The sequence below is a fragment of the Opisthocomus hoazin genome, chromosome 11 (assembly GCF_030867145.1).
Source record: "Opisthocomus hoazin isolate bOpiHoa1 chromosome 11, bOpiHoa1.hap1, whole genome shotgun sequence".
NCBI lineage: Eukaryota > Metazoa > Chordata > Aves > Opisthocomiformes > Opisthocomidae > Opisthocomus > Opisthocomus hoazin.
This window is the reverse complement of record NC_134424.1, coordinates 2188833-2214406: the sequence shown is the minus strand read 5'-3', so window position 1 is coordinate 2214406 and position 25574 is coordinate 2188833. Positions and strand designations below refer to the sequence as shown.

At 46.4% G+C, this 25574-nt stretch overlaps 1 protein-coding gene across 7 annotated transcripts in view; it reads left to right on the top strand.

The window, feature by feature from the left end:
• Positions 1-25574, top strand: part of ITPR1 (inositol 1,4,5-trisphosphate receptor type 1) — a 184183-nt gene that overhangs the window by 19542 nt on the left and 139067 nt on the right. Inside the window, exon 1 of one of the 7 annotated variants that reach the window (XM_075433113.1) lies at positions 2694-2711. The exons of the other annotated variants lie outside the window; for them this stretch is intronic. The gene's annotated coding sequence lies outside the window, so the exon portion shown is untranslated. Of the gene's footprint in view, positions 1-2693; positions 2712-25574 lie in introns of those variants that run through there. 7 annotated transcript variants of the gene reach the window in all.

Here is a 25574-nt window from a genome sequence, read left to right as displayed (position 1 = left end):
ATTAATGCCTACTTCTTTGCACCCTTTGACTGGGGCTGATTTGTCTAAGAGCAAAATCTCAAACAGGAAGAGAAGGATGAACTGGGATTTTGGTTTTTTGTTGAAAAAACCTTCTTGAATTCTTTTTTCACTCCTTGGTTGCATCTTTTACCCAAATGACAGCTCAGCCAAATATTCTAAAAATTTGGTCTACCTTTTACTGCTGTTCTTAGAGGTAGCAGCAACTGGTTGTCTTGTTTGTTGGATAGGTCTCATTTCCTTGGTTAGGCTTTGCCTTTATCAGGGGCTCAGAATTACCATAATTCTATTCAGGTTTGGCCAGAACTGCAGGTGATTGCCCTTGAAAATAATACACCTTCTGTACTGCTGGTTTTGTTTGCTGCTGTTTGTGTTTTGGGGTTTTTTGCCATGATACAATGATGTCTCATACAATGAAACTCTGTTTTTAGAATATTGCTGAAGTCTCTGAGTTCTTGGTGGTTTTTCTCCCTTTTTACTGGAGAACTAAATAGCTGATGCTTCAAATACTTGAAGAGGCAACCTGGGGAAGTTTTGCCATTCAGTGTTAAGCTCTCCAGAAAAAGAACAATGGTGTTACGTGAACTAGAGCCCTGACTCCAGGCGTTGCTTGACGTTGAAATCATATGAAGGAATAAAGCCAGATTTGTCTGAGACTGCTGGGTGTAGAAGGAGGGGAGGGGAGATTGAGAAAAGAGAATGAGAACCAGGCAATTCTTGCTAGCACAGTTTAGGAACTGCAAGTACAGAGAGACATTTGCCTGACATAAAACATTGTGGTTAGACATTGTAAGCGTTCTCATATTACTTAGAATTTATACATGGAGAAAGAATGGTGTGAACCTTTTCCAACCTTTTGTAGTTACTTCACTAAAGCTTTCATGGGGAAGTTTATGCTTAATGGTAAATGGCAACAAAAGTCATAAAATTTTAGCAGGCATCTCTGTTCTTTATACACATGCTTTACAAGTATAGTCTAAGATAAAATGCTTTCCACGATAAATATGTTCAGAAGAAGCAATAATGAAGTTTATCGCACTGTCTTCAACACAAATGGAAAAGACCCTCTCTTCGTTGTGAAGCGAAGGCACGCAGAGGCTGCGTGGGGTGTTGGACAGGAAGGCTCTGGCGGAGGCAGGCACGGCGGCCACATCTCTGCAATCTTCCTTGGCATTTTTATGACGCTTTGCAAGAATATCTCCCTTGCAAACGCAACACAAGGTCTTCCCTGAGGTGCATTTGTCCAAATAACAACGTTTACATCTGGGATCCAAAGCAGCCTTGGGCATCTGGTGGATGTAATCCAGTAGTCCCAGTATTTAGTTTTGTTGTGCTCGAAATGTAGTCGTCGTTGCCTCGGGCGGCGTCACGGGTGCTGTGGAAACGTTCTCGTATCCAGTTGACTTTGTATGCGGTGCCTGCGTTTGTTGAGTGGTTTCATAGAGTCCATACTGGTCGCCACATCTGACAGGATCGCTGCAGCTTGAGGCCGCAGAAGAAGCGTGAGCGTGGTTTCAATTCAGATAGGTGCCAAACACTGGCACTGGTGACTGAGAAGTATCTTCTGGCAATCTCGTTAGAGCAGGAATGGGAGTGACTTACACCATAGCTTCACACAGTACTGGAAAAACGTCTCTATGCCTTGTTCTGTTTTACATCTGTGGGCGAATCCTCTTTCAAACGAGCTGTGCTTTAAGGTGTCCAGACGCAGGGCAGTGACATCTGAGGTCACCTGCTGGGAGCAACACCAACGTGTGGCTTTGTGGCTGGTCTCGAGGATCTCGCTCTGGGTAGTATTTTAAGAAATGTAATTCTGAGCTTTTCTAAGCAGATCTGTCTTCTGTGGGCAGATGTAAAACAGTTGTAAATACAATTTTCATGCTTAATCAAAGTGGTGAGAGATATCTGGAAGCAAGATTCACTGCTTAGATATGCATACATGACTCTAAGAAAATTCAGTGTGAAACTAAAGCATATATATCCAGCGGCAGAACTGATCTATCCTGCTTTTTTCTTAGCCATGGGTGTTTCAGATTTTAAAAAGTCTTGTTGCCGAGGCTACAGTTAATCAGCTGCATCTCGTGGCAGCGGCAAGGCTCTGGTCTAGAGGGTGGTGAGTTTTGTTTCCTTTCTGCTTTAGACCCTTGAAATACAGCAGAGCTGCAGTTCCCAGAGTGCTGGTGTGTATGCACTGTCCTTCTGCCCGCAGAGAGCCTCTCCCGTGCGAAAGGCAGCTGACAGTAGTACTGAGCCGTGAGTACGTGCTGTCACGAAACGCCGTAACCCGCTTGCCATGTGAAAACAAGTCCCTGCCTGAAAGCGTGGCTCGAAAAGCAAACACTTCGTAGCTGAAACGGAGGTGGGTTCTGTGTGCTAGTAAGTCACTCCTTGTAAAAACGTTGGCTTCAAGTTGTCCTCAGGAAAATTCAGTGCGGGGAGCTCGAGGTGTGTTGGGATGAGCTGGGTTGAGCAGCGTGGTTGGCAGCTGCGCGGCTGGAGTCGAGGGTGGGAGCGGTACAGCCTCCCGCTCGGCGGGGAGGAAAACCGGCAGGGGTATCCTGAGGACGCGAGGGCTTGCTTTGGTGACAAAAGTTGTGGGAAAAAGTAGGCTGACATGTTAATCTGGTGGTGGTGGAGCCCTGGGAGGGATGGAACGCAAGAGGAAGCTGGGAGTAAGACGGGATAGCGTTCAGGTAAGATGCGGAGTGTGGTGTACAAATATCAATGGGACATGAGGAAAAAAATGCAGAGGGTGTATTGGATGGAAAAACCTGAAGTGTTGGAGTTGGAAAGAAAGCTAAAAGAAGGTGTTAGTCCAGCACCCGCAAGTTACTATGAGTGTTTACCAGTAGTTGTTCCACATATTAAATGCTGTCGTGCTTCTAGGTCCTTAAAATACTAATTTGATCACTTGAAGGTGTGAAGGCTGATTTTTTTTTTCTTTCCCCCTTCCTTTTTCCCATCCCAGTCAGAAGTAGATGGTGTCTGAAGTTAGTGGTTTGAGGTTGGATGGTAAATATAGTCTGTGAGATTTCAGTGGATTGTTTTTTTATTCTGGCTTTCTGCATCCACTTACAAAAAAAGAAAAAACAACACAGCCAAACCACGATGTTTGAAGTGCAGTGTTTCTCTGGCCCGTCATATTTTCAACTCCAACTAATTCAAAAGTCCTCAAACTGCCTTGCAAAGCATTAAAACTTTAGAGTACATTCGTTGGGATGTTTCTTTTTAAAGATGTTAAAATGACAATTCTAGTGAAAGAGTATTTTACTTAACTGGTCTGAATATACTGTGTACAGATGATGTTCCTGGAAAATATCCTAGTTGTACAAGTCTCCAAGAAAAGAAAGAATGTGACAGTTCCTTGGTTATCTGCGCTGCTTTGAACAAAAAAAAGACATTTTGCATGTTTTATAAAGCTGGAATCACTGCTCTAATTGCATTTTTAAGTATGACTGTGTGTCTGAATAGTGACTATAAATGAACATCCTTTTAATATGCATGGGTTTATGTGGAAAATATGAACTACAGCTGACCCTCTAGCTAGGCTCAAAGCACGAGTGTTTCATTAGAAATCATTCCTCCTTCAATGCACGGAGACGGGTAGCTGTTCTGCAAATCGAAGTCAGACCCAGCAGTAGCGGCGACGCTGAAGCAGAGCCCAGGGCTGATGATTTTGTTCCTTAGCTGCTGTTTCTGTGCTTTGTTAGTTAGTTTGGGTGCGCTTTTTGCAGAGGTTTTGTTTGTGTTTGTTTTGTATTGGAATGTAGCACTGCGCTAAGCCAAATGTGTTTGCTTAATGCAAGACACTGCTGCTGCAGCAGAACAGTCTGTCTGACAGCCTTCTCGGGAAGTGCCCGACGGCTCTTCATTCGGATGCAGAGCTGTCTGCCAGGGACCCAGAAGCTGCACGAAACGCAGGGAGAAAGGGCGCTTACGGGGTTAATTTGTCCAGCAGCTCCCTCCTTCCAGAACATTGTTTTAGTAGTTGCTGGGCAACACTCTTTTTTTGGCAAGATGTTCAAGGAATGAACCCGTATCTTAGACTTAAAATACCCTCATGGTGAAGCAGAAGATGAGTAGTTGAAATGCTGTTTGTTCTTTTGATCCTAATCCATACTGTGTGCTCCTCCTGAACGCTGCCTCCCCGAGGCGTTCGCTCAGGCTTGGCCGGTGGGGTTGGGGGCTAGCACCGAGGGTCTCTGAGCTACAAGTTCATCTTCAACAGAAGAAATGACCTGGATGCTGCAAAGAAGCTTTAATATATAAATATATGTGCATTTTAACAAAAATTAAAAATTTATGTGTACCCACCCCAGTTCTTTTGATCGATTTCTCTTACATTCACCCTGTGCTCTGCACTGAGGAAAGTCACTACGCTTCTCCGTGACAGAAAGGCTTTCAGTTATGTTTGGTTCTTCATAGCTTTGCCATCGATGGTCTGAAGCCTATACACTACTGCTTTGTTTAATGTGAAGGAAACCAAATAATTTATGCAACACTGATAAAGGCTGTGGAGTTATGTTGCAGACATACGGGATTATTTAGCCTTATTTAGCCAAGGCAAGCTTGTTTATAGTTTGGCATTAGGACTGCGATTAAGGGAATTTTCTGTTGAAGGGTCACATACATAGTTTTCCCAAACCCTTCAGAATATTAAAAAATAAAGTAAAATGAATACCCAGATCCCTCTGCCTGTTAGTTTTGGTAAAATATTAGCAGCATGTAGAAGTGCACTTTCTAGGTAGTAAGGTGGTTCGGTACCATCCCCTGTAGTCATCAAGAAGATTTTTTTGCGGCATTAGCCTTTAGGTGCTGTGTGTGAGTGTGTGTGAGTGTGGTGAGTTCAAGTGGGTGTTTTTCAGAGGTCTGAGGACATGTCCCTGGGTGATAGGGATTAGAGGGGGGTGATGGACTGGGCTGCACGGCCAAGTTTAGGCTGCTTTTCCTCTTTGAACATGGGATTTCTAATGCTGGTGAAATGTTTGAGTGTAAATGTATTGAGGTGCTTAGATTCCTTTAAAGAATACTTAAACTAATGGCTAAATTTGGCCCTTTTTTCACTCTGACAAACATATATTAACAAATAAAATAGCAGAATTTGTTTTTTGTGTAGGAGACAGAACTTTTGAGAGTGCTTGAGTGGTGAGTTCAAGGCTTAGCATGGTGATCTTGAAGAGAAATAAATCGCTGGCAATAGAAAAGTGACTCCTTTTCAGTTTTGAGATGTCCAAGGCAGGCTCAAGTGCACTCACTGAATACCAACAGTAGGAAGTGGGGCAACAATAGTAAGCACCTACTTCTCTGGTTTTCCCAAGAGCTGAATACTATAAAAAGAAAAAAATTATGTTTGTTAGCCCTATTCAAAAAGGGTACTAAGATCATGTTTTAGTGCAAAATCAAAAACTTTAGGGTTGGCACGATGGAAGAGAAAAATTATAACAATACAGTCTGATGCTGTGCCTATATTTCTTTATTTAAAATCGAAGCATTGGCCATTTTGTGTAGGAAGACTCTTTAATTAAAATCTTGGTGAATTAGGATATAGTTATAATATCCAAAATACATTTTCACTGCCTTGATGAGGAATCCTTTAGTATGATTCCTAAGTATTTATAGAATTGTACTAGAAAACTGCCAACTGCTGGTACACATTTGAATTTGGTGCCCTTTATGCGGTGAAGCAGTCCTGTCTCTGAAATGTGACTCTTTAGCCCACTGCATCCCACGTACAAGCAGATGTTGCGGACAGTTGTCACCGTGGCATTTAGGTGTTTCGAAGAACGGGAAAGTCAGAAGCATTGCATTTTCCTGCAGATAAATGCGCTTTGTATCTGCCGAAGCTTGGCAAACCCTGTGAGAGGGGGAATCCTAACGAGGAGTGATGCACAAACAGCCTGAGCCTCCTTCCCCTCCGTGGGCAGCATGGCAGGCGACGTACCCGGCCTTCTCTGCTGGCCCCCGGTCACTGCAGAGCGATGTCGTGACCGCCTCGTCTCCAGAGGGCTTTAACCACAGCTTCTGTGGTGGTACCAGTCTCATCAGTGATCCATTATCAGCAAGCAGAGGAGGAATCAGAGCTTTACCATTATGAGTGCAGCTGGAGAAGTAGTGTTAGACCCTAACTTGTGTAGCTGCTGTGTCCTGTAATGTGTTTAAGTGTGCATAAGTGGCTTGCATTGCTTTGAAATCCAGTAGTGACTGGATGCAGGAGCCAAAGTGAAGCTTTGTCTTTACATGGGAGGAGAAATATTGTCATGGAGAGTGAATCTGAAGGCTGATTTCATTTGCCATGTCTACTGCAGTGTGGTTCCTCACTGGCCTGTTAAGCGAGACAAGCTGGCAGCCATGCGTGCTGAATCACACAGAATCACAGAATGGTCGGGGTTGGAAGGGACCTCTGTGGGTCATCTAGTCCAACCCCCCTGCCGAAGCAGGGTCACCTACAGCAGGCTGCACAGGACCTTGTCCAGGCGGGTCTTGAATATCTCCAGAGCAGGAGACTCCACAACCTCCCTGGGCAGCCTGGGCCAGTGCTCCGTCACCCTCCGGACATCCTAAAGACATCCCAACTCCCTGGTGTGCTTTGCTGAAACAGTGGGTAAAGGATTGGCTAGATAATTACTGGTTTAATGGAGGTGGTTTAGCATGGTTTTGTTGTGTCCTAGTGATGGGGTACCAACACCACACTGGGAAAGGTCTGTATGGCACAGAGTACAAGAGTGCCCGTTTAACTCCGCGTTGAAAAGTTGTCGAGGCTGAAGAGGAGGAGGAGGAGGAGGAGACAGGGCTGTTTGGGATACGAGGGACAGGCTGGGAAGATTGGCTCGGCTGCGTCTGCGTGCTGGTCTGTGCCGAGAGTCCTGTGGTCAAAGAGCTCTCTGCCAGCTTCTGGTTTTAAAGTGCTTTCATCCTGGATGTGTTGCATCTAGACTGAGGCAGAGCAGAGCCCCGCTGAAGTAGGAAGTGGCCATTAATATGCATAACTGGAACGCTGTATGACGAACACAATCTGGCGGCTGAGCTACTGCAAAAGAATGAGAGGGGACAGCACTGAACTCCCGGTGTGAAGTTTTATGATCTGTGCGCTCCGTTTGCCCATCTGAAAAACGTGGGTAGGGATTCTGTGCTGGTGAGACACGCTGTGTGGGACGGCGGGGGTGCACTGGTGTGGGGACCATGTCCTGAAGATGAAGGAATAAGCAAAGCACTGGTTTAAATGTTTGTTCTTCCTGAGCAGCTCTTGCACCCGCAAGCTAAGCTTTTTCCCCTGTGGAAGGTTCAGGGTATTTCAGGTAGGATCGAGGGAGGGGTTGCCAAAAAGCGGTGCTTAGCTATTAAGTGGAACAGTACTGTTAATAAACCTAGCCTCAACCTTGTAGACAAAAGAATACTGTGGCTTTGTTGCCATAGTTTCAGTGCAAAATCTGACCTTAGCTACAATAACATTCGGTTAGAAAGAACTAGCTAATCAGTTTTCTAAAATTAGTGTGTTCCCTAGTACATAAGCCAGTATGAACAGGATATTTAATGAAATATTATACTTAGTCACAAGAGCCCAAGGGAGCGAAATGTCTTGATGAATTGTGGGGGTGGGGTGACATTGGTGCGTATCTTTTAATATAGCAAAGTTATTAAAATTTGTGGCTTGCTTAATATTTAGGGTAGCTCAGCTGTTGTGTTCTGTGGACTCAATCTACTTTGCTCTGCTTCTTTTAAAAGCTCTTGGAGTCTGTTCTGTAAGCAGGGACCATTGAGATGCTGGTGAGTCCCATCAGTACTACGTGCTCCCAGGGGACCTGCAGATAAACCTCAGAGCTAGTGTTGCGATTTTGGGGAGTACAGCCTGAATGCTGTGCCGATGAAGCAGTATTACTCATCTAAAAGGATACAAATACTGAAGCAGATGGGTAAAGTCATGAAGTTTGTGGAGAAAAAGCGGTGTGTGAGGGAAGCAGTCTCCCAGGTATTAGCCAGTAGACATCTTCAGCTTTTCACCGGTTGTCTAAAAGTGTTGAGAAACTGAAGGGAGAGATTCCGAGAGGGGCTGGCTCGTGAGGTGTGGCGTGAAATAAAAATACTGTGATCGGTCCAGAACACCTGACTGGAGAGTGCATTTATTATGCCTGAGGCGCACTGACCTGGCCTTGGGTGAGATTTTACCAAACTGTGGTAACCTAGAGTCAAATATTGTTTCTTGGCAATATGGGAACTGCGATGAATTACCAGGTTTTCTTCTGTGCAAGTAGGTTATCTGGGTATTAATATTAGAAAAATATGTCATATGCAGATTTGGGGCAGGAGCCCAGGTAAGTTGTCACTTGTGTTTGAAATTTGAGTTCTCATTCACCTGCTCGGTGTTTCAGCTGAACCGTATTGCCCTCACAGCGTTCTGCCATCACCAACACGCTGAGTTTTTCTCCCTGTAGGGCTGTGGTAGTTTGCAACTAAGAAGCTGAGCTGCCTTCTCTGCAAGGCTGACACAGCGGATCGTGCTAGTGAAAGACAGCTTTACTGGCATCTCGTTGGCAGCACCGAGACGAGAGCCTTCGTCGTCTGGCTCTCCATCCCGAGCTGCCTGCGGTGTCGCGCAGTGACGGGCAGTGCTCACTTGCTGCTGGAGAGGTACCAAATACACGGGAAGAAGATTTAGGCAAGGAGCATCTAAAGCATCTGAGCCATGCTTACCAGTCTGGCAATAGCTTTTGTTATTTCTATTAGAGTGAGTTGCTAGTGAATCGTCTCCTCTTCTGACGGTGCTTTGCAGTTAAGGTTGAGAGTGCCTATAATTGGTCAAAAGCAATTGTCATTCACTTAATGAATTTCCTGAGGCTTTGCTTTGGGCTGTCCTGGGTGTGCAGAAGCACGAACGTTCGGTGACAAACGCAGTGGGTTTTGCTTCAGGAAAACATTTTTCACCTTGAATGCGCTGACGCTTGCATAGCTGAGCTGTCAAGCAGATCCTCTTGGCTCTCCTGGCTTTGCCTCTGCGACGTGTGGCTTGTGATTCCTGATGAGGCACACAGTCCCGGGAAGGTGCGATCTGTGTTCTTGGAGCTTCCAATTCGGCATCGGATTAGCATGTTTATGCTTCAGGCTTTGCATTTTTCTGCCTCGTAAAGCCAGCTTGCTTCCCCTGTAAACTTCAGGAAACCATACCTAGCTTGTACTTTGGCAAAGGTATGAAAGATATTCTCGAGTTTTTTCCACTTTACGTTTTTATGTGACCAGATTTCATTTCCTCTTACCCCTTGGCTTGGTGTGATCATCAGACATTTCACTTTTCCGAGGGAGCCGATAAATGTGCTGTGACACCCCTGAGGATCTCGTCTGTGTCGAACTCTTCAGTGAAGTCTGTTCTGTAGAATCTCACCTCTCTGTTGCTTTTAGGACAGAGTGAAGTTCTGTGCTGCTTGCAATGGCAGTAAGTTATACTAAAAGCTTCAATTACTTTACTTTCCCTAAAAAATAAGGCTTTATATTTAGAAAGGACTTACAGTTCAGAAATATTTTCTATGTAGTTTATTTACTTAAGAAGATAAAAGTGCTGTGTACCCATACGGAGGAGGTCTTACAGGTACTAAGTGGCACATGGAAGTCGTTAGTCAAAGATGAACCCAGCCTCAACCCAGAAGTTAAATAATTTCACTTCTCATTTTCTGGGTAGCCTGTTCTTCTCTGAGCACGAGTCCTGACTAAAGCAGTGGTATGTCCTCAGCTGCGAGCTCGGGGAAGTAACGCCGTCGGTACTTCTGCTTGTCTGAGAGCAGTCAGAGGAAAAGCGAAGAGGCTGCCAGCGTAGCCAGTCCTAGAGATGTGCTGTTACGAAAGCCAGACCGTGCCAGTTGCCTGCGGTGAGGAGGCTGTGACACTCACATCTGCCTCTGTTCCCACGTTGCTCCTGGAGATTGAATACCTTCTCCTTCTCGTTGCAGAATTTGGATTCATCTTTCAAAATGAAGTATAGTACTTAATGTGTCAACGCCTGAGTGTGATTTCTGCTCTTCAGTTACTGACACATTAATAGCACCTCCAGCTGAGGGCTTCAAATTGCTGGGTGGAGATCAAGGTGCCAGGGCAGATCTTTCAAGCTCCTTGAGATTTGGGACCTGCCAGTATAAAAATCTCCAGTCTTTCCTGCATAACTTTAAAGTTTGTGATCCAAATACTGGGAAAGGAGAGAATTGTTGGTGAAGGTTCTTGAATCTGAGAACTGCATTACATTTTTGCTGTCCAGGAAGGAGTTTGCTGCTTTGAGGCCAGTCTTGAAAAGCACCTCCTGGTTCTTTAGGAATAAACTGGAAAATACCAGTCTGTTTCCTTGTTTGATGAGTGACTGACTGGGGGAGGGAGTTACAGAAACCCCAGATTAGCCTTTAGTGGCCCCTACCAAATGCAACCAGTATGAAGAAACCTGGTGTTTGTCACCTGGAAAAATCGTAGAATCATAGAAAATTTTGGGTCGGAAGGGACCCCTAGAGGTCACCTAGTCCAACCCCCCCGCAGCGAGCAGGGAAGTATGGTTTGTAAACAGATCTATGCTGATTTTCTCCATTTGCCTGTTTTTGGAAAAACAGCGTGTGTGTGGGAGGCTGTTTCTCATGCATTTCACTTGCCTTTGAAACTTCTGACTTTGTGGTCACAGCAGAGGACAACATGCCCGCGGCGCTGGGAGTAGATTTGTGGAAGCTCAGGTGGGGGCTTTGTGCCAGCTGGTAACTGGGAAGGGAGTGGTTTGTGCTGGGCTGGGGGCAGCCTGGCAGAGGGGCTGAGGAATCGAGCTCGGGAGCTCCGACTGACTGCTGTGCCGGCTGACACGTCTCAGGTGAACGTTTCAAACCCCAGAATAGCCATTACAGGTTGACTGACACTAAATGCAGTGTGCCTTCAGAATTTTATTCTAGTGTACGACTTATTATTCAGTCAAGTAAGAGAGTTACTTATGTGTTAGGACTAACACTTCCTTCATACCTAATTTGTGAAAATAATCAGTGCTGAGTTTTCAGTGTTGGCAATTATCATCTGTTTTGATTATATAATGTACAAAAGTTCAATGAAAACATAACTCCTTGTATTTTCGTTGAAGAGTCTTTCTGTAGCTCTCAGTCAGATTTTCAGCATAAGAAATCACCTCCAAGCTCTACTGACAGCAGAGAAACCGTGACACTGCTAGAAAACGCTGCGGCAGGATCCTCTCCTGCTTTAACTACAGAAAATTATCTCCAAGTCAGATTTTATTAAGGCCACAGCAAGCTTTGCTGTACAAAAGCAATCTGGTAGCACTTAGACCTTGTATTTAGTGAATGTCAGCCCTTTTATTCGTCAAGCTTAAAAATTATGCAAGGAAAAAATAAACACAGAATTTGTCGGCATGAGGAAGTGAGGGAGCTGGATGAGGGAGCAGCCATCCTGAAAAGGAAAAAATCTTAGCTATATCTACAAAAAATCCTTCTCCCCCCAGCCCCGTCAGAGCCGCCCCTGATCCCCAGCCAGCACCAGCTGGCCTGAGACGGCCCTCGGGGCAGGGGTGCGGGGTGCTGGTGGCCCGGCACCCTCGGGGACCCGGCTGGGAAGGGCTGGTTTGGGTTAGGGATTCCAGTCCACGACCGCTCCCGATGCCGTAAGGCTGCGTTTTGTTTTTGAAGCAACAAGAATAAATCTCGGTATGATTAGAATGTAACCGGCACCTATGTGGGAGAAGTTTGCTCCCTTCGCTGCAGACCTCTGCGGTGAGGTTGTCAGAGCCTGGTGACGCCGGGATACGGAGTGCGGCCGGAGGGAGCACTGAGCTGCGTTTTTAGCTGAGCATTTTTCAAAATACCTTCAAAAAGCAGGAGTTACAGTACTGAGCTGGCAAGCGCTCCGCGGGTCCAGCCTGGAAGTTTGGAGGAGTCTGCACCACAGGCTGCAGAGAGAGGCTGAGGAGCCAAGCGTGGGTTTGGGGTGTCGCTGGGTCACGAACGGCCCAGCGCAGACGGAGACGACTTTCTCAGCTACAGCAGCTTTCTGTTCATTTAACTAGATGTTCCCATCAGAAGCATCCAGGTGCCTTTGACTCCTCCCTCGTGTCTTAACATCAGTATGAAGCGAAGGTGCTTTTTGGGGTGTAGGCAGGCATACGTACCTACAGCTCTGGGGGGGGGTTGTGCTGACTTATTTGGTTCTGTCCTTCAAAAGTGCATTTTACGTTTTGAGTAAAATGTGAATATTTATCTGTACCTGTGTGAAGACAACCAAGTGACACTAGGAAGATGAGAGCAACTCAATTATCGAGTTTTTCTGGGAAACAAAAATGATACATGATGTGGTTGCTGTAACGGCGTTTAGCTGTGGAAACAGACTGGTGGCTGCATGCCCTGCGTGTGCTCGGAATGGGCAATCCAGAGGAGAATAATCTTTCCCCGCTGCAAAGGACGCACTCCAATAGGAATGACAGCACCCTACAACCTAGTGTCTTGGGGCTCGGAAGGTAAAGTCTGAAGGCAATATAGATTTTATGGATAATTCTTGGTTATCATTGACAAGTTTTAAAATAAATGAAGAATTTATATCTTCCCACTCCTTGTCAGGCAGATGGCCTTGGTCATGGAGAATGACAATGAGGAGAAGATCCTTCAAATATGATCTACAAGATTGAATTCCAAATATATTTTTTTCCCATATGCTATCAGTCATGTGCTTAAAGTTTTTGTCTTTTGTGGAGACTTGGGAGTCTTGGCAGGTGGTAATTCTGCGTTGGGATCAGAGATTGTCTGCAGAGAACTCTTCGGAATTTAACAGTTGATTTGCCTTACACTTTCCTTGCAGGTTGTCTTGTGTGTAGAGGTGTGTGTATATATATATATAAAAATAAAAACAATTGCAAGAGAAGAGTGTACGCTATATATAGGGGATTTTAAGTTTAAATGTAGTAGCTTGTGTGCTGAATATCCACTAATAGTTCAAATCGGCTGCTTTTAACCTTAATATTATGGTGGACTTTTAATTTCTAATTTTTATCTGATGCAGAAATTGAGAGGGTGTTTTCATGTTTGTTTATTTTTAATATTTAGCTGAAGTTAGCTTGAAAGGTCAGCCGTTGTCACTATAGCTTTCCGAGTCTTCACAACCCTCAATGCTAAGTAGTAATGTTGAAGACCTTGAAGGCATATGGGTAGCAGAGAAAGCCATGAAGAGAACAAATGTGAGTTAATTAGTGCTTTGCTTCGATGAACTGTTTGATTGAGGGGAAACCCTGCAGCTGCGTTGAGGCTAAACTCATGTGGGTCGGTGTGAGCTTGGCCGGAGGAGCGGCTGCAGACCCAGCCCGCTGCGGCAGCCGAATTCACGAAGGACCACGAGGAAGCTGCCCTGTGGGGTGGGGAGCTGGGGCGAGGGCCGGGCTGCGGGCACCCAGCGCGTTTGTCCCACCTCGCATCCCGGGCCAGCAGCCGTTCGAGGGGAGGCGGAAGGGGTGGGGGAGAGGGGGTCATGCAAGGTAGAGGGCGAAGCCCCTAGCAGGGAAGTTCGTGTGGGATTCTTCTTCTTGACGTTGGTGAGACTAAATGAACGTTCAGAATAAAACTGGATAAAATGTTTTATTTTTCAGCTTCTCCAAGAATCCTTTATTGAAAAGAATATGAAAACATTGAAGTTTTTTATTTTCTGAAATTCAAAAGATAAAAAAAAAACTGTGAACCAAAACTGTGGACAAAACTGTAAAAGTTCTTGGAAAAATTTTTTTCAGAAAAAGTGGGTTTTTTTCAGACACTTTCCAGGGGGAGGGGATTTCTGTTTGCAGAAACTTCTTGCTTTCTGTGTTGAAGCATTCACGACTGGTAGCTCGCACACGTCTGTGCTGCGTTGAGGATCTTGGTGATCCTTTGCTGAGGTTTGTCCCAGCCTGCAAGGCAGCTGGCTGGTGGTGGCTGGGAAGGGGCCGAGTGGAGCTGTCTGCTGCCCGTGTGGAATTAACTCTGGCTTGCTGTACCTTGCTTTCTCTTTAGGTACTCCCAGCGCTTACATTTTCTCCTTGCTTGATTGCACTCTTTCTGTGCAGACATGACTGGGTTGGTTTGTCTGCTCTCCGCTTCGATGAGTGGAGTGAGCCTGGTCATTGCCTTGGTGGCCCTGCTGCTGCCATAGCTGCCAGACCACAGCTGGAGGTGGTAGGGAGGGCGTGCTGGTTGTGGAGCTTGGAAGGGGGGGAAAATCAAAGCCCTTGAGGTTTTAGTAAAACCTCAGCTGAGCCACACAAGCCGATGGGCGCAGAGCGTTGTGCTCGCTCCGCAGACAGGGTCCCTGTGAGACAGCGCGGTCTGGGGTCCCAAGCGGTTAAGTGCTCTGAAGAGCAGGGTGATGTTCGTGCAGGGTTTAAATTATGGCTAATACAGGATTAAAGTTAAACATTGTGTTGGGAACGAGACATCAAAGTACTCAAAAGTTTAAAAAAAAAAAAAAAAAAAAAAAGGAAAATGAGTTGCAGCCTTAGACTGAAAAACTCAGTAACTTTAAAAGAAAAACTGCTACCCTTCAGAGATTTGGAAGTCCCTGTCACTTCATGTTCATTCCTTCATGTCGTGGTTAAAGGCTCCTTTCAGAAAACCACAGTGACTCAGCTAATTTGAATATCTGTTCCGTTAGCGTGTGGCTCATGTTGGAAGCCCGAAGATTTTCTCCCACCTCCAAAGATGGTTTTTATTGGTGGGTACTTCATTGGAACTATCTGTTGCACTCTGCTAATTTTAAACATGTTTTCAATAATTAGATTTTTATGGACGTGTAAAGGCAGAGTACCCTGATATTGGCGAGTAGAGAGGAGAACATTTGTTTATAAATATTTACTGTTTTTCAAAGGCAAAGGTAAGTTTGTCTGCACTTTTTTCCCACATTTGAAAGCGACTGCTCCAGAGCAGTGCTGTGTAATGTTTGTTGCAGTTTAATGCTGGGTTATCCTGATCTCCACTGGAGGACTGAAAATCAGTTCCTTGGATGTTTTTTTGGATTGAATTGATTGACTTGAAGAAATGAACCTTTCCTCCTGCGGTGCTTCAGCCTCTTCAGATCTGTGTGCTGGTCAGGCGGGGCCTTCAGCGTAGTCCGTGGACATCTTGTCTTCGTGGTTGTGACCTGAGATGCGTTCTGCTGCGTTCCTCTGTCCAGCACTGCGTGTTCGTGAGGGCAGGACCTGCCTTGTTCTGTGCTTTATGTCCTCGAGCTCGTTGCTTGGGAGTGGTATGGGTGGCGTGGGCAGAGTCGGTTCTGGACGCAGCTTTTGCGGAATCAGTTGGGTGGCCTGGCGAGAGATGTTTCTGAACACATCAAAGGGATTTTTTGAGTAAAACATACAAATATACGTAAAACGGAGCCAGTAGATTGTACAGGAGGGAACTGTGCGAATCAGTCCTTCAGTGAGGTAGGGCTGCAGTGTATCTTTTCGTCCTTGTTGGGTGGACAGAAGCTGGAGGGTGGTAGGAGGAATAGGTGATGGCGTCCAGGTATTTGTAATGATTAAGAAAAGTAAGGTGTTTGATGGACTAACCCTTCCGTGAGAGGCAGTGACCTACAGGACGACTTTGTTAATGGTCTGAGATTGAGCTTCGTCAGGCAGCATCCTGTGTGGGTTTTCTGCGCTTGCGAGTCTGTGGCACAACCAGCTGTCAGGTTGGGCTTTTTATTTTCGTGTGGAGCTACTCCAATCTCTCGATGAAAATTTATGCAACTGACTGAATTGCTGAAGTGGACATCTTGCTTTGCAATGACTCTTGATTACTAGCATCACGCTGGTGCTGGATCTGAGGACACAGAAATAAACTCTTATTCATTTTCTCTGTGTTTCCCTGTTGGTACACAGAAGTGTTGCCATGGAGGAGAGCGTGGGGTGGGAGTAGGCAGGAGCCAGCTGCTTTAGGGCCACACTGGGAGGAAGGCTGGGGGAGGAGAACGCATGAAGTCTGCTCTCGCAAACAATCCTAGGAACTTCTTGCTGTCAAGTGTGCTGTGAGTTCGTAATGGAAGAGCTTTGAAGGCACGTAGGGAAGGGTGGGTCTTTTAAAGAGAGGAAATTGGCTTTCTCAGCACTGCTTGGGGGAAGAGGGTACGGAGCTAACGTGCACGGTGGACTTCACGGGCCTTTGTTTTTAGTCAAGAGTCCCTTGGCAATCTTGGGCGCCTTTACGCGTTGTTGAAGCAAATACTGCTTTTTAGTGATGTGGCCCTGCAAGGATGGGCAGCACAACTGGGTTACTTCTAGAAAGTGCTTTGCAAATTTTCGACCTAGCCACCACAGTAAGCTTGCTGATAATTAACACTCCTTTCCCACAGAATCACAGAATCACAGAATCCCAGCATGGCAGGGGTCGGAAGGGACCTCTGTGGGTCACCCAGCCCAACCACCTGCCCAAGCAGGGTCACCCAGAGCAGGCTGCACAGCACTGCGTCCAGGCGGGGCTGGAATATCTCCAGAGAAGGAGACTCCACAGCCTCCCTGGGCAGCCTGGGCCAGGGCTCCGTCACCCTCAGAGGGAAGAAGTTCTTCCTCGGGTTCAGCTGGAGCTTCCTCTGCTTCAGTTTGTGCCCGTTGCCCCTTGTCCTGTCGCTGGGCACCACTGGAAAGAGTCTGGCCCCGTCCTCCTGACCCCCACCCTGCAGATATTTAGAGGCATTTCTAAGGTCCTACAGAATCACAGAATAGTAGGGGTTGGAAGGGACCTCTGTGGGTCATCTAGTCCAACCCTCCTGCTGAAGCAGGGTCACCCAGAGCAGGCTGCACAGGACCTTGTCCAGGCGGGGCTGGAATATCTCCAGAGAAGGAGACTCCACAACCTCCCTGGGCAGCCTGTTCCAGTGCTCCGTCACCCTCAGAGGGAAGAAGTTCTTCCTCATGTTCAGACGGAACTTCCTGTGCCTCAGTTTGTTGCCATTGCCCCTTGTCCCCTCGCAGCCTTCTTCAGGCTGAACAAGCCCAGCTCCCTCAGCCTCTCTTGTGACCTGGCCAGCTGTGGCTTTGCGTGTGTGTCCATACACGTTCTTTTGTAAGATTTCCCGCAGCGCTGGAAACCTTTTCCCGTTGGCCATGGCCCCGCAGAGCAGCACGCTGACGGTGCGGGACGCGGTGTTCTGGTGGAATGAGACGAGACACCTTTACTGCAATGGGGTAACCCTTCTGCTAACTGCTGTCCCTGTTACCTGCTTGGGAGCGTGACGCGGTGCTCAGTCGTGGGGACGGCTGAGCGGGGTTTGGTGAAAGAATTGCTGCGCAGCCGCTCCCGCGCAGTAGGAAGTGGAGATCCTGAGTACCAAGAGATCGGGGACGATGGCGTGATGTGATGCTCTTTCCACACGCCTGCCATCTCGGTCAGTGTTGCAGTCGTTTTGCCCCATTTTTGTTAGCATTTTCCAAAGATTTCTGAAAACTTTCATCAGAAATCTACTAGAGCTTATGCAGGGATGATTTCTTCATCAGATTTCATTAGAGTAGAGCAAAAGGGTGTTCTGTTGCTGAACTGAAGGATCCATCCTTGCTACATCACAGCAGGTATATCAGCAGTCTCAGTTTAAATACTTTTAAAAAAAAAAAATTGATTTGTATACATAATAAGCAAATGGCTTAAAGCTTCTACTCGGTAGTTATTTGGATGTATTAGTAAAAGTACCATGCAGGGATGTTTGACGAGAAAAACTTGTTCCCTGGAATAAGGTTGGGGTTTATGAAGTTAATTAGTATTCCACAGGCGGCTCTCGAGTGAAGGCTGAAAGCTTTCTGATTTTAGCGGTCATTTGTGTCCCCAGACGTGGGTTGTCTGAGAGCGTGGGCTGGCTGATGACAATTTTCAAGACATGTTATTGCGAAGAAATTGAGATAATGTGCATGAAAATTATAATATTTGGCAATGTTTGTAGTAGTGCAAGTTCAGAGACGGGATACAAAAACTCTGTTATATGCTCACTCTGGCAGGCCATGTGCTGTGACCTACCAACACGCTCCCAGCCTCAATATTTCCTTGTTAAAAAATGTGATTACTCTCACAATGTCACAGAAGCGTTTTGGCTCAGAAACTTGCTGCTGTACCGTGCACACGATTCTCCAACGCTCTCCTTGAGCAGCTCATCTGTTTCTCTTTAAATCTTGAGTCTTTGTAATGTTTTTAACCATACTGTAAATGGCTTCACCTTGTAAAAGCCTTCAAAGCTTTTTGAATGACCGAGCGGGGAGAACTGCGTGGTGGAAGCCCTCCTGTGCTGCCGCACGGCAGGAGGACACAAGGTGCTAATGACCGCTGAAGGTCTTTCGAAGTCCTCTGCTTCTGTGGTGGTGGAGATCACGGGAGTAGAATTCCCTGCGTGTGAGTTCATACCAGCCAGTATCCTTTGGGTAACTCTCATAATCCTTCCTTCCTAAAAAAGTTCTTCGTTTAATAATGTGTAGTATCACCTGTGCTCTGATAATGATAATAATAATAATAAAAAAATAATGGATTTGTGCTTGAGAGTATCTAACGTGCAGTTTGTGTATTTGAGTGGAAAAGTAGCAGGCTTTTTGAATATTTTCAAAGGGCAAATAGAAGACGTGCTCAGTATCTTCAAGTTCAGCTTCTGAAAATCCAGAGACATGGCAGACAAGTAAATTGAAACCGCTGCTTCTAGCGACTTCCTTTTCGTCCTGTGAGTGACTTACTAAAATTGAAAGTCAAGGAGGAAAGTCCCAAGTGCTCATCCAGATCTAAAAGCTTGGGAAATTGCAGATAATCAACTTTTCACATCTTTGTCACTTAGTTTTTTGTTTCACATAACGTACATATCCTCCCCTTGAGGGGAGTTTTGGTTCTGCTCCTATCAGTTATCTTTGAATAAGGTCCAGATATTTAATCAGTACGGTTGGCACTTCCCATGATCAAGCCTTTGGATAGCATCAGTGCCTGGGTTTCTTTTGTGATTTGCTGAAATAGTCTTTATTTTTGAACTCCCAGGCAGAATCTATTTTTTGAGCATCTTTAATATCAAGAATACTTGCAATCCGTCTTTCATAACTCCTGTCTGGTTTATCGTGTGAGAGTCACTTGTTGGTTCAAGCGGCTGATGCACTTCTTTTTCCAAAAGCACGTGTTAAAACAGTTGTGTGTAAAAATTATCCCTGGGGTCTACCGATAAGTGACAGAGTCAAGTGCTGCCTCTTACTACTGTGATTTTCCTCTGAAGCCATGAATCTAGCAAGCATTGTTTCGGAGCTGCTCGGCGGGAGAGCTGGCATGGGACGCTGCGTGGAGTGCTCTCATAGCTGTCGGTGCCAAGGGCCGTTTTTTAGTGGCTGGGAAGAGCGGCTGGCACCGCAGCAGGTGGAAGGACGCTGCTCAGACCTCACCGCTTGTGAGCCCGGTTGAATTTAAAGCCGAGCAGGAGAGGGCTGCAGGGATTTTTCGAACACTCCATCACATCTCTGAAAGCAGCGGGATCGGGCCCTGCCTCTGGATGCTCTTTGGTCTGTGTGTGAGCGGGGCTGCCTTGGACGTGAGTCCCCGTGTCAGTCTGTCCTGGCGTCCCCCCGCCAAGGATTTCATCTCCCTGCACCGTTGCTGCTCTCCACTCTGCAGACCAGCAGTGGCAAATTGATGTTATCAAATCTGTTGGATATAATCATGGTTTTCTAGTTGCTTCTGCTGTTTCTGAATGCCAAGATCTTGTGTAGAAAAGGAAAATCAACCTGAAGTCCTGAAAATCAGGGCATAAACCTGACATAGTTCTGGAATTAGAGGCTGGACCACCTGACACAACCACAAAACGGTTTAAATACAATTATAATGTAAATAATAATTGAAAAAAAGACAGTGATTGAAATGAAGAGAAGGGAGAGGAGCAGACGATGTTAAAAGAGGACTGCAGTGCGTTTTTCTGAACTGCGAAGGTTATTGCTGCTTTGAGGCTGCTGAGAAGGGTGGCATTTGTGACCCGAGACACCTGGCTTTGCTGACTCCGTGCAAGTATGAGTGCAGGATGTGATCAGACAGCGATGCAGCTCTCACCAGCCCCTCCATCACTTCTGAATCCAGCTTTCTTCTGCACTGATTGATATGTTATCATTATGTCAATAAGGCAGCTTGAAAGATGGCTTCAAACACTGAAAATACCTAATTACTGTTCTGTATAGAAAAGGAATTTTTTAAACTGGATGTAACACTAAGTAGTTTGAGTACATTTACTTTCTCTAGACTTTTTGGAAGCAAATACCGGTAGGGATGTGTGTTGTGGTGGCAATGGTCATGCCTGGAGGGCGAGGTGATAATGCACAGTCCTTTCTGGTGTTTCCCTTGGCAATGCCTTGACGTGCTGCTGTTACAGTCCGAGGGCTTCACTGCAGTTCCATTACAGGGATCAATTAAAGGCTGGGAAAATGCACGTGAATCTCAGTGTTAAAGAAAGACTTTCAGGGCGGTAGTGATAGCTGGGTAAAAGTTTAATCATCACCTCTCCCCTCCCTTTTTTGAGCAGATGATGCGTTGCTGTGAAGGCCTCCCAGCTGTGACTCAAATACCACCCCGATGCACAGATTTGCTCATCCCTTTGCAGCTGGCAGGAGAGGGGACTGAAATAACGGATCTGTTGATTCACACACACTGTGAGAAGGCAACAATTAATAGGCTTTGAAATTCAGTGACTGGTAAATACTGTGCTCTTGAAGGTAAATTGGCTTAGGCAGCAGCAGGCGAGACTGAGGGCACAGGTGGGTGCTCCTCGCTTGGCGTTGGTCGTGCTGCAAATGAGAAAGCCAGGCATTGCAGAAGTGGAGCTTGAGGGTCTGTCACCTACATGTTCTTGCTGTGGTATCAGCATAAGGAGTTTTTTTGGGTGCTCTTATCTCCAGGATTTCAGGGAAATAAGGCAGGCGTCGTCGTGTGAAATTACAGCATCTAAAACCAAACTTGGTCTGCTTAATGGTTGGACAAGAAGTTAAAGAAATGAAACCGGTGGTTTCCTTCGCAGGTATGTTTGAACTCCCTGATTTATTGTATGAAATTTTGGTGTTCCTGGCACAGTCTCCTGCAATCTGTTCTCCAGGGACAGAATCAGTTGTGATAAACAGAGGAGCCCTAGAAGCTGCTGTGTCCGTTGGAAAGTAGACACCAAGTTACCCCAGAGTGTGTGTTTCTGCAAAAGGCTCCCATCTGGAGCCTGTATGAAACATCCCTTCGAGACAGATGATAGCGTGTTCTACTTCTTTTTTCTAGAAAATAATGTAGTAGTAGAGCAGGCTAAAATAAATTGGATGACATCCATGTGTTTAAAAAGGAAAAAAAAAAGAAAAAAGGAAGGAAAGTAAAGAAAAAACCCAACTCAGTTTCTTTTGAAGTTGAAAACGCACAGTATTCTCTTTAGCAACTCCACTGTTGTGCTTGTCCCCCTCTGGTAGCATCTTGGCAGCTTTGTACGGCAGCGTGGCGTGTGTGTCAATCGAGGATACCCAGGGCACATTTCGGATTTGGATTTTTGTCTTTGCGTGCTCACTGCACCCAGGTGCTGAGCACTCCAGGTGACGGTAAGCGCCCCACCAGCGTCTCTTTCCAGACATAATCCGTGGTGATTCCGTTGCCTGTTTAGAATGACAGCGTCGCATCGCGTTCAACAAAGTAACGCAAACCTCCCGTAAGAATGTGCTGTCGGCTCCTGCTGGCTGGGATAAATGCCGTCGGGCCTCCGCTGGCAGGCTCTGCTTCCGCTCATGGTCGCTGAACGTTTGTTCTTCCCGTTTGCAATCCGGTCTAGTGAAGCTGGCTTATTCACATTTCTATTATCCAGCTGTCTGGCGTTTTTAATACAGCACGGCTTCGCTGCTTTGGCTTCCAGCTCTCACTTGCCTTATTTGGTAAAGCAGCGCTCGTAAGCTGTTCCTGGAAGGGGCTGTTTTACTAGTTTAGGGACTGTTTTCCACTTTCATTTTTGATCTCTGGAGCTATAGATTGTGTCTCAGCAGCGGTGCTGGCATAGCTTAACTCTTCAGTGCTGTCAGACTGGAATATTGGGCTTTTTAGAAGTGCTCGAAGTGTTTTATTCTCTGCTCTAACACACTGGTGTGCGGCTGCAGACAATCTGAGCGGAGGCAAAGCACGGCAGCACTTGTGTTTACGGCATATATATACCTTGTCAGCACAGTCTGCTTCTTAAAATGACAACCAGAGAGTGATCTTCAGCGCTAAGACTACGTTATGAAGGACTCAGCCAGATTTTAATTAGCTGCATGATTTGTTGGCGTCTTCCGTGCTCTGTTCCTGTGAAGGGGAGTGGTGTACAGCGACGGAGAGGACTTGGCCAGATTGAGTAGCATCGTTTGATAGGCTTCAGCAAGAGCATCTCTGGTCCCCTGCCAAGGGGATGGTGGCTGTTTAAATAAAGAGAGGGAAAGGGCCTCAGTAAGTGAGGCGAGAGGCTCAAGCCAAGCCTAGGAGCAGAAAACAAGAAATAAAGCTTTCAGACTGGGAAAACAGATGTGGACAGTGGTGTTTTACTGTGTTTGCCTGGGAGTGCTGCGAAGTTCAGCAGCGGGACTCTGCCCTGTTCAACTCCAGGGCGGTGTTTCCTATAATTGAGACAGGTCTGGGGGTGTTTTCGCATATATCTGCTTTGCTGAGCTCTTCAAACAGTGCTGCTCGAGTTGGTCTGTAGCCAATTTACTGGAAGTCCGAACACCTGTGGGGCAGCACAGGCCTTGCGGATGCTGTCTGCGACGGCCGGCGTAGCGCCGGGCATCTGCTGCCGCGCTGCCGGTGCCCTCTGCCAGCTCCGCGGGGGAGAAGGGGACTCGGGAACGCGCTCAGAATTACCTCAAAAACTGAAGGAACCATCTGAAAACCGGCGCTGCCGTTCAGTGGGGGCATGTGTCAAAGGCTGCACTCGGCTGCCTGCATCCAGGGAGGAGGAGGAGGAGGAGGAGGAGGAGGATGGGCACACGCAGCGGTGTGGTAGGAAAGGGTCCGGGGACTGCAGGGATCACAGCGTGAACAGGAGTCGTCGGTGCTGTTACAAAAAGTGCAGTTGCCACCTTGGAATGTATAAAAAGAACCATTGCCAAAAGACATAGTAATTTTTTTTTTTTCCAATTTTACTTCCTGGCAGAGCCTCAAGTGAAGTATTTTGCTTAATATTGCACCTCGTACTTCAGAAAGATGTGAGCCAGCTAGAGAAAATCCAGAGGAGGGTAATGGTCAGGAGCAAGGGTGACGCGTCTGGCATCTCGGTGGTTGTGGGACAGGGACAGAGGAGCCTGCAAATAGTGCAGGGAGAGGGAGGAGAAGCTCTGTTCTGCGTGCCTACGTGGAGAGGGAAAGGAGTAATGGGCTTAAATTGTGAAAACCAAGCGCTTAGATACAGAAACAGTGGAGTGCCGGAACAGATGACTTGGGGAGATACGTCAGGAATGGAGCTGACATAGTTAATTCTGCCTTCGGGAGGGAGGGATGAGCCAAGTAAGCTTTGTAAGGGTCTGCCAGGCCCGTGAGCCTGTGGTACAGCAGTTCTGCAGGAGGCAGTGGGGCCAGAAACTGGGGAGACGACGCTCGGTGCAGAAAGTAGGAAACAAATGAACATTTCAGGCCAGGGGATCCCAAGCACTTCATTAGCGTAAGAAAAATTAAAGCACTGAGTTCAGCTTTACTATTTCTTCCAACCTAGACTTCAATAATATTATCAAATATTTATTTAACTTCCCTATATCTTTTTTTTTTTTGGCAATGTCGGTTGTCTTTAAGCCAAACGGATTTAAAAGCTGAAAATTGAGTTACTTTATTGAACAGCTGAGAAATTTGCCGTTTGTTTTGCGTGATGCTGTGGTGGCTCGTTTCTTACAACACACGCAGAGCATTCTTAAGTAGAACGGACTTTTATTATGTTGTTCAGTCACATCAGCTCTGTCTAATAGCACAACAGTGTTCTTTCCATACTGCTCAACATCGACGCTTGCCGAGGGTGTTTGAAATCCGATCTTTCATGTCCTTCCTGTGTCCGAGCCGTTCCCTGCCGCCTGCCCCCGCTTCCTGACCCGCTTCAGCAGGAACTTCAGTCCGGAAAAGCAGGAGCAAGTGAAGAAGCCAAGGTGAAAATGAAATCCAAGGCATGAGCGGTCGAAATAGAGTTAAATATGGCCAGCAGATGAGTACAGCTTGGTTTGCTGCCGGGGTGAAGTGCTGCTGAAAAGACCTGTGAAGATTTTGAGGAAGAATGTCCCAGGGTTTGTGTTCTGAGACTTGTGTTTTAGTGCCTTGAGGGAGAGTCATCATGGAATCTATTAAAAGGGAGATGGTGGCTGGCTTCCCAAGTGAAGAATACAGATTCCAAGGCTGGGACAAAGGCTAAGGCCACAGCAGTTTACTTAAAAATGCTTCTGCAACTCTTACACGCGTTAGTTTGCTGAATTCCCTGCATATAAACTATGAATGTTTCTCCTTGCAGCGTGTAAAACTTGAATTGCAGTACTTGTGGGAGAGAGAAGGGGTTGGCCTTGGGACTTGCCTCTTGGCAAGGTTTGCCGCTAGTCCAGGATTGCTTTTCCTGCTGGACCAGAGACGGAGATGAGCTAAGACAGTAAAAATGTTCGCTGAAACCAAGAGCTTTCATGGGTTCCTGGGTTAGCTCAGATTAATGTATGCAGTTGTGAACTCTTTGCTTCATTTCTTTTTTTCTTCTTTTTTTTTTCTTTTTTTCGTTCTTTCCTTCTTCTTTTTTTTTTGTTCTCCCTCCTTCTGATTTCCCCTCTCCTCGGCGTTAACAGGTTTCTTTTTCTGGATTGCATTTGTTACTAGTCAGGAGCCAGCATGGTGCTTTAGCTTTTTCTAAAGGCTCTTGAGATTATTCTTAAGTAGCTTCTCCTGGTCGAAGTTATCCTTTGTGTCCACAAATCAGACCTGTTCCATAATGCTCTCGGGGATGCCTGGCGCATTCACTCCCTGTCCCTGGGCATCTTGTCTGAGGCAGCTCGGTGTGGTTTTGTCTCTGCAGATCTCTTGTAGCCCTGCGTGGGCAGCACGCACGTTGCCCAAGAACACAGACGTTCTCCATCGCGGTGCCGCTCCTCAGCGACGAGGAGCCTGCCGGTTCCCTTGCGTTCCTTAATCCGACATCTTTTAGTTAAATGCATCGGTGTTTTTCTGCTTGTGTTTCTGTCCCTTCTGGCTTTGTGTTTTCAGAAAGCATCTTCACTCAGCGCTGCTCGCACCAGAGACTGGAAAACGAATCTGGTCTTTCCTGCGCATGTTTCCTTTCGGAGCTGCCTGTGTATCCCGTGTCTAAATATTTCCCTCTTTTCGAGTAGCAGTTTTCTCTTTGAAGGAGACCAAAGAGGATACATGCAGAAATAAAACAAACACTGGTGTATCTCTGGTACCAAGGATGTTTACTTAGAGGTGCATTTCTCGTGTGAGTCTTTTAGTAGTATTTTGGGCAGTTTGCTGCCGTTGTGGTGGTGAGGGCTTTGGAGGGTGTTTGCTCATCGTGTGGCGAGTCAGCTGGACCTGGCTTCTGGTTTACCCCGAGACGTGGCAGCGTGGCCAGAGCCTCACGAGGTGGTTTTCCCTGCGGGTGAGGAGCAGCTATGA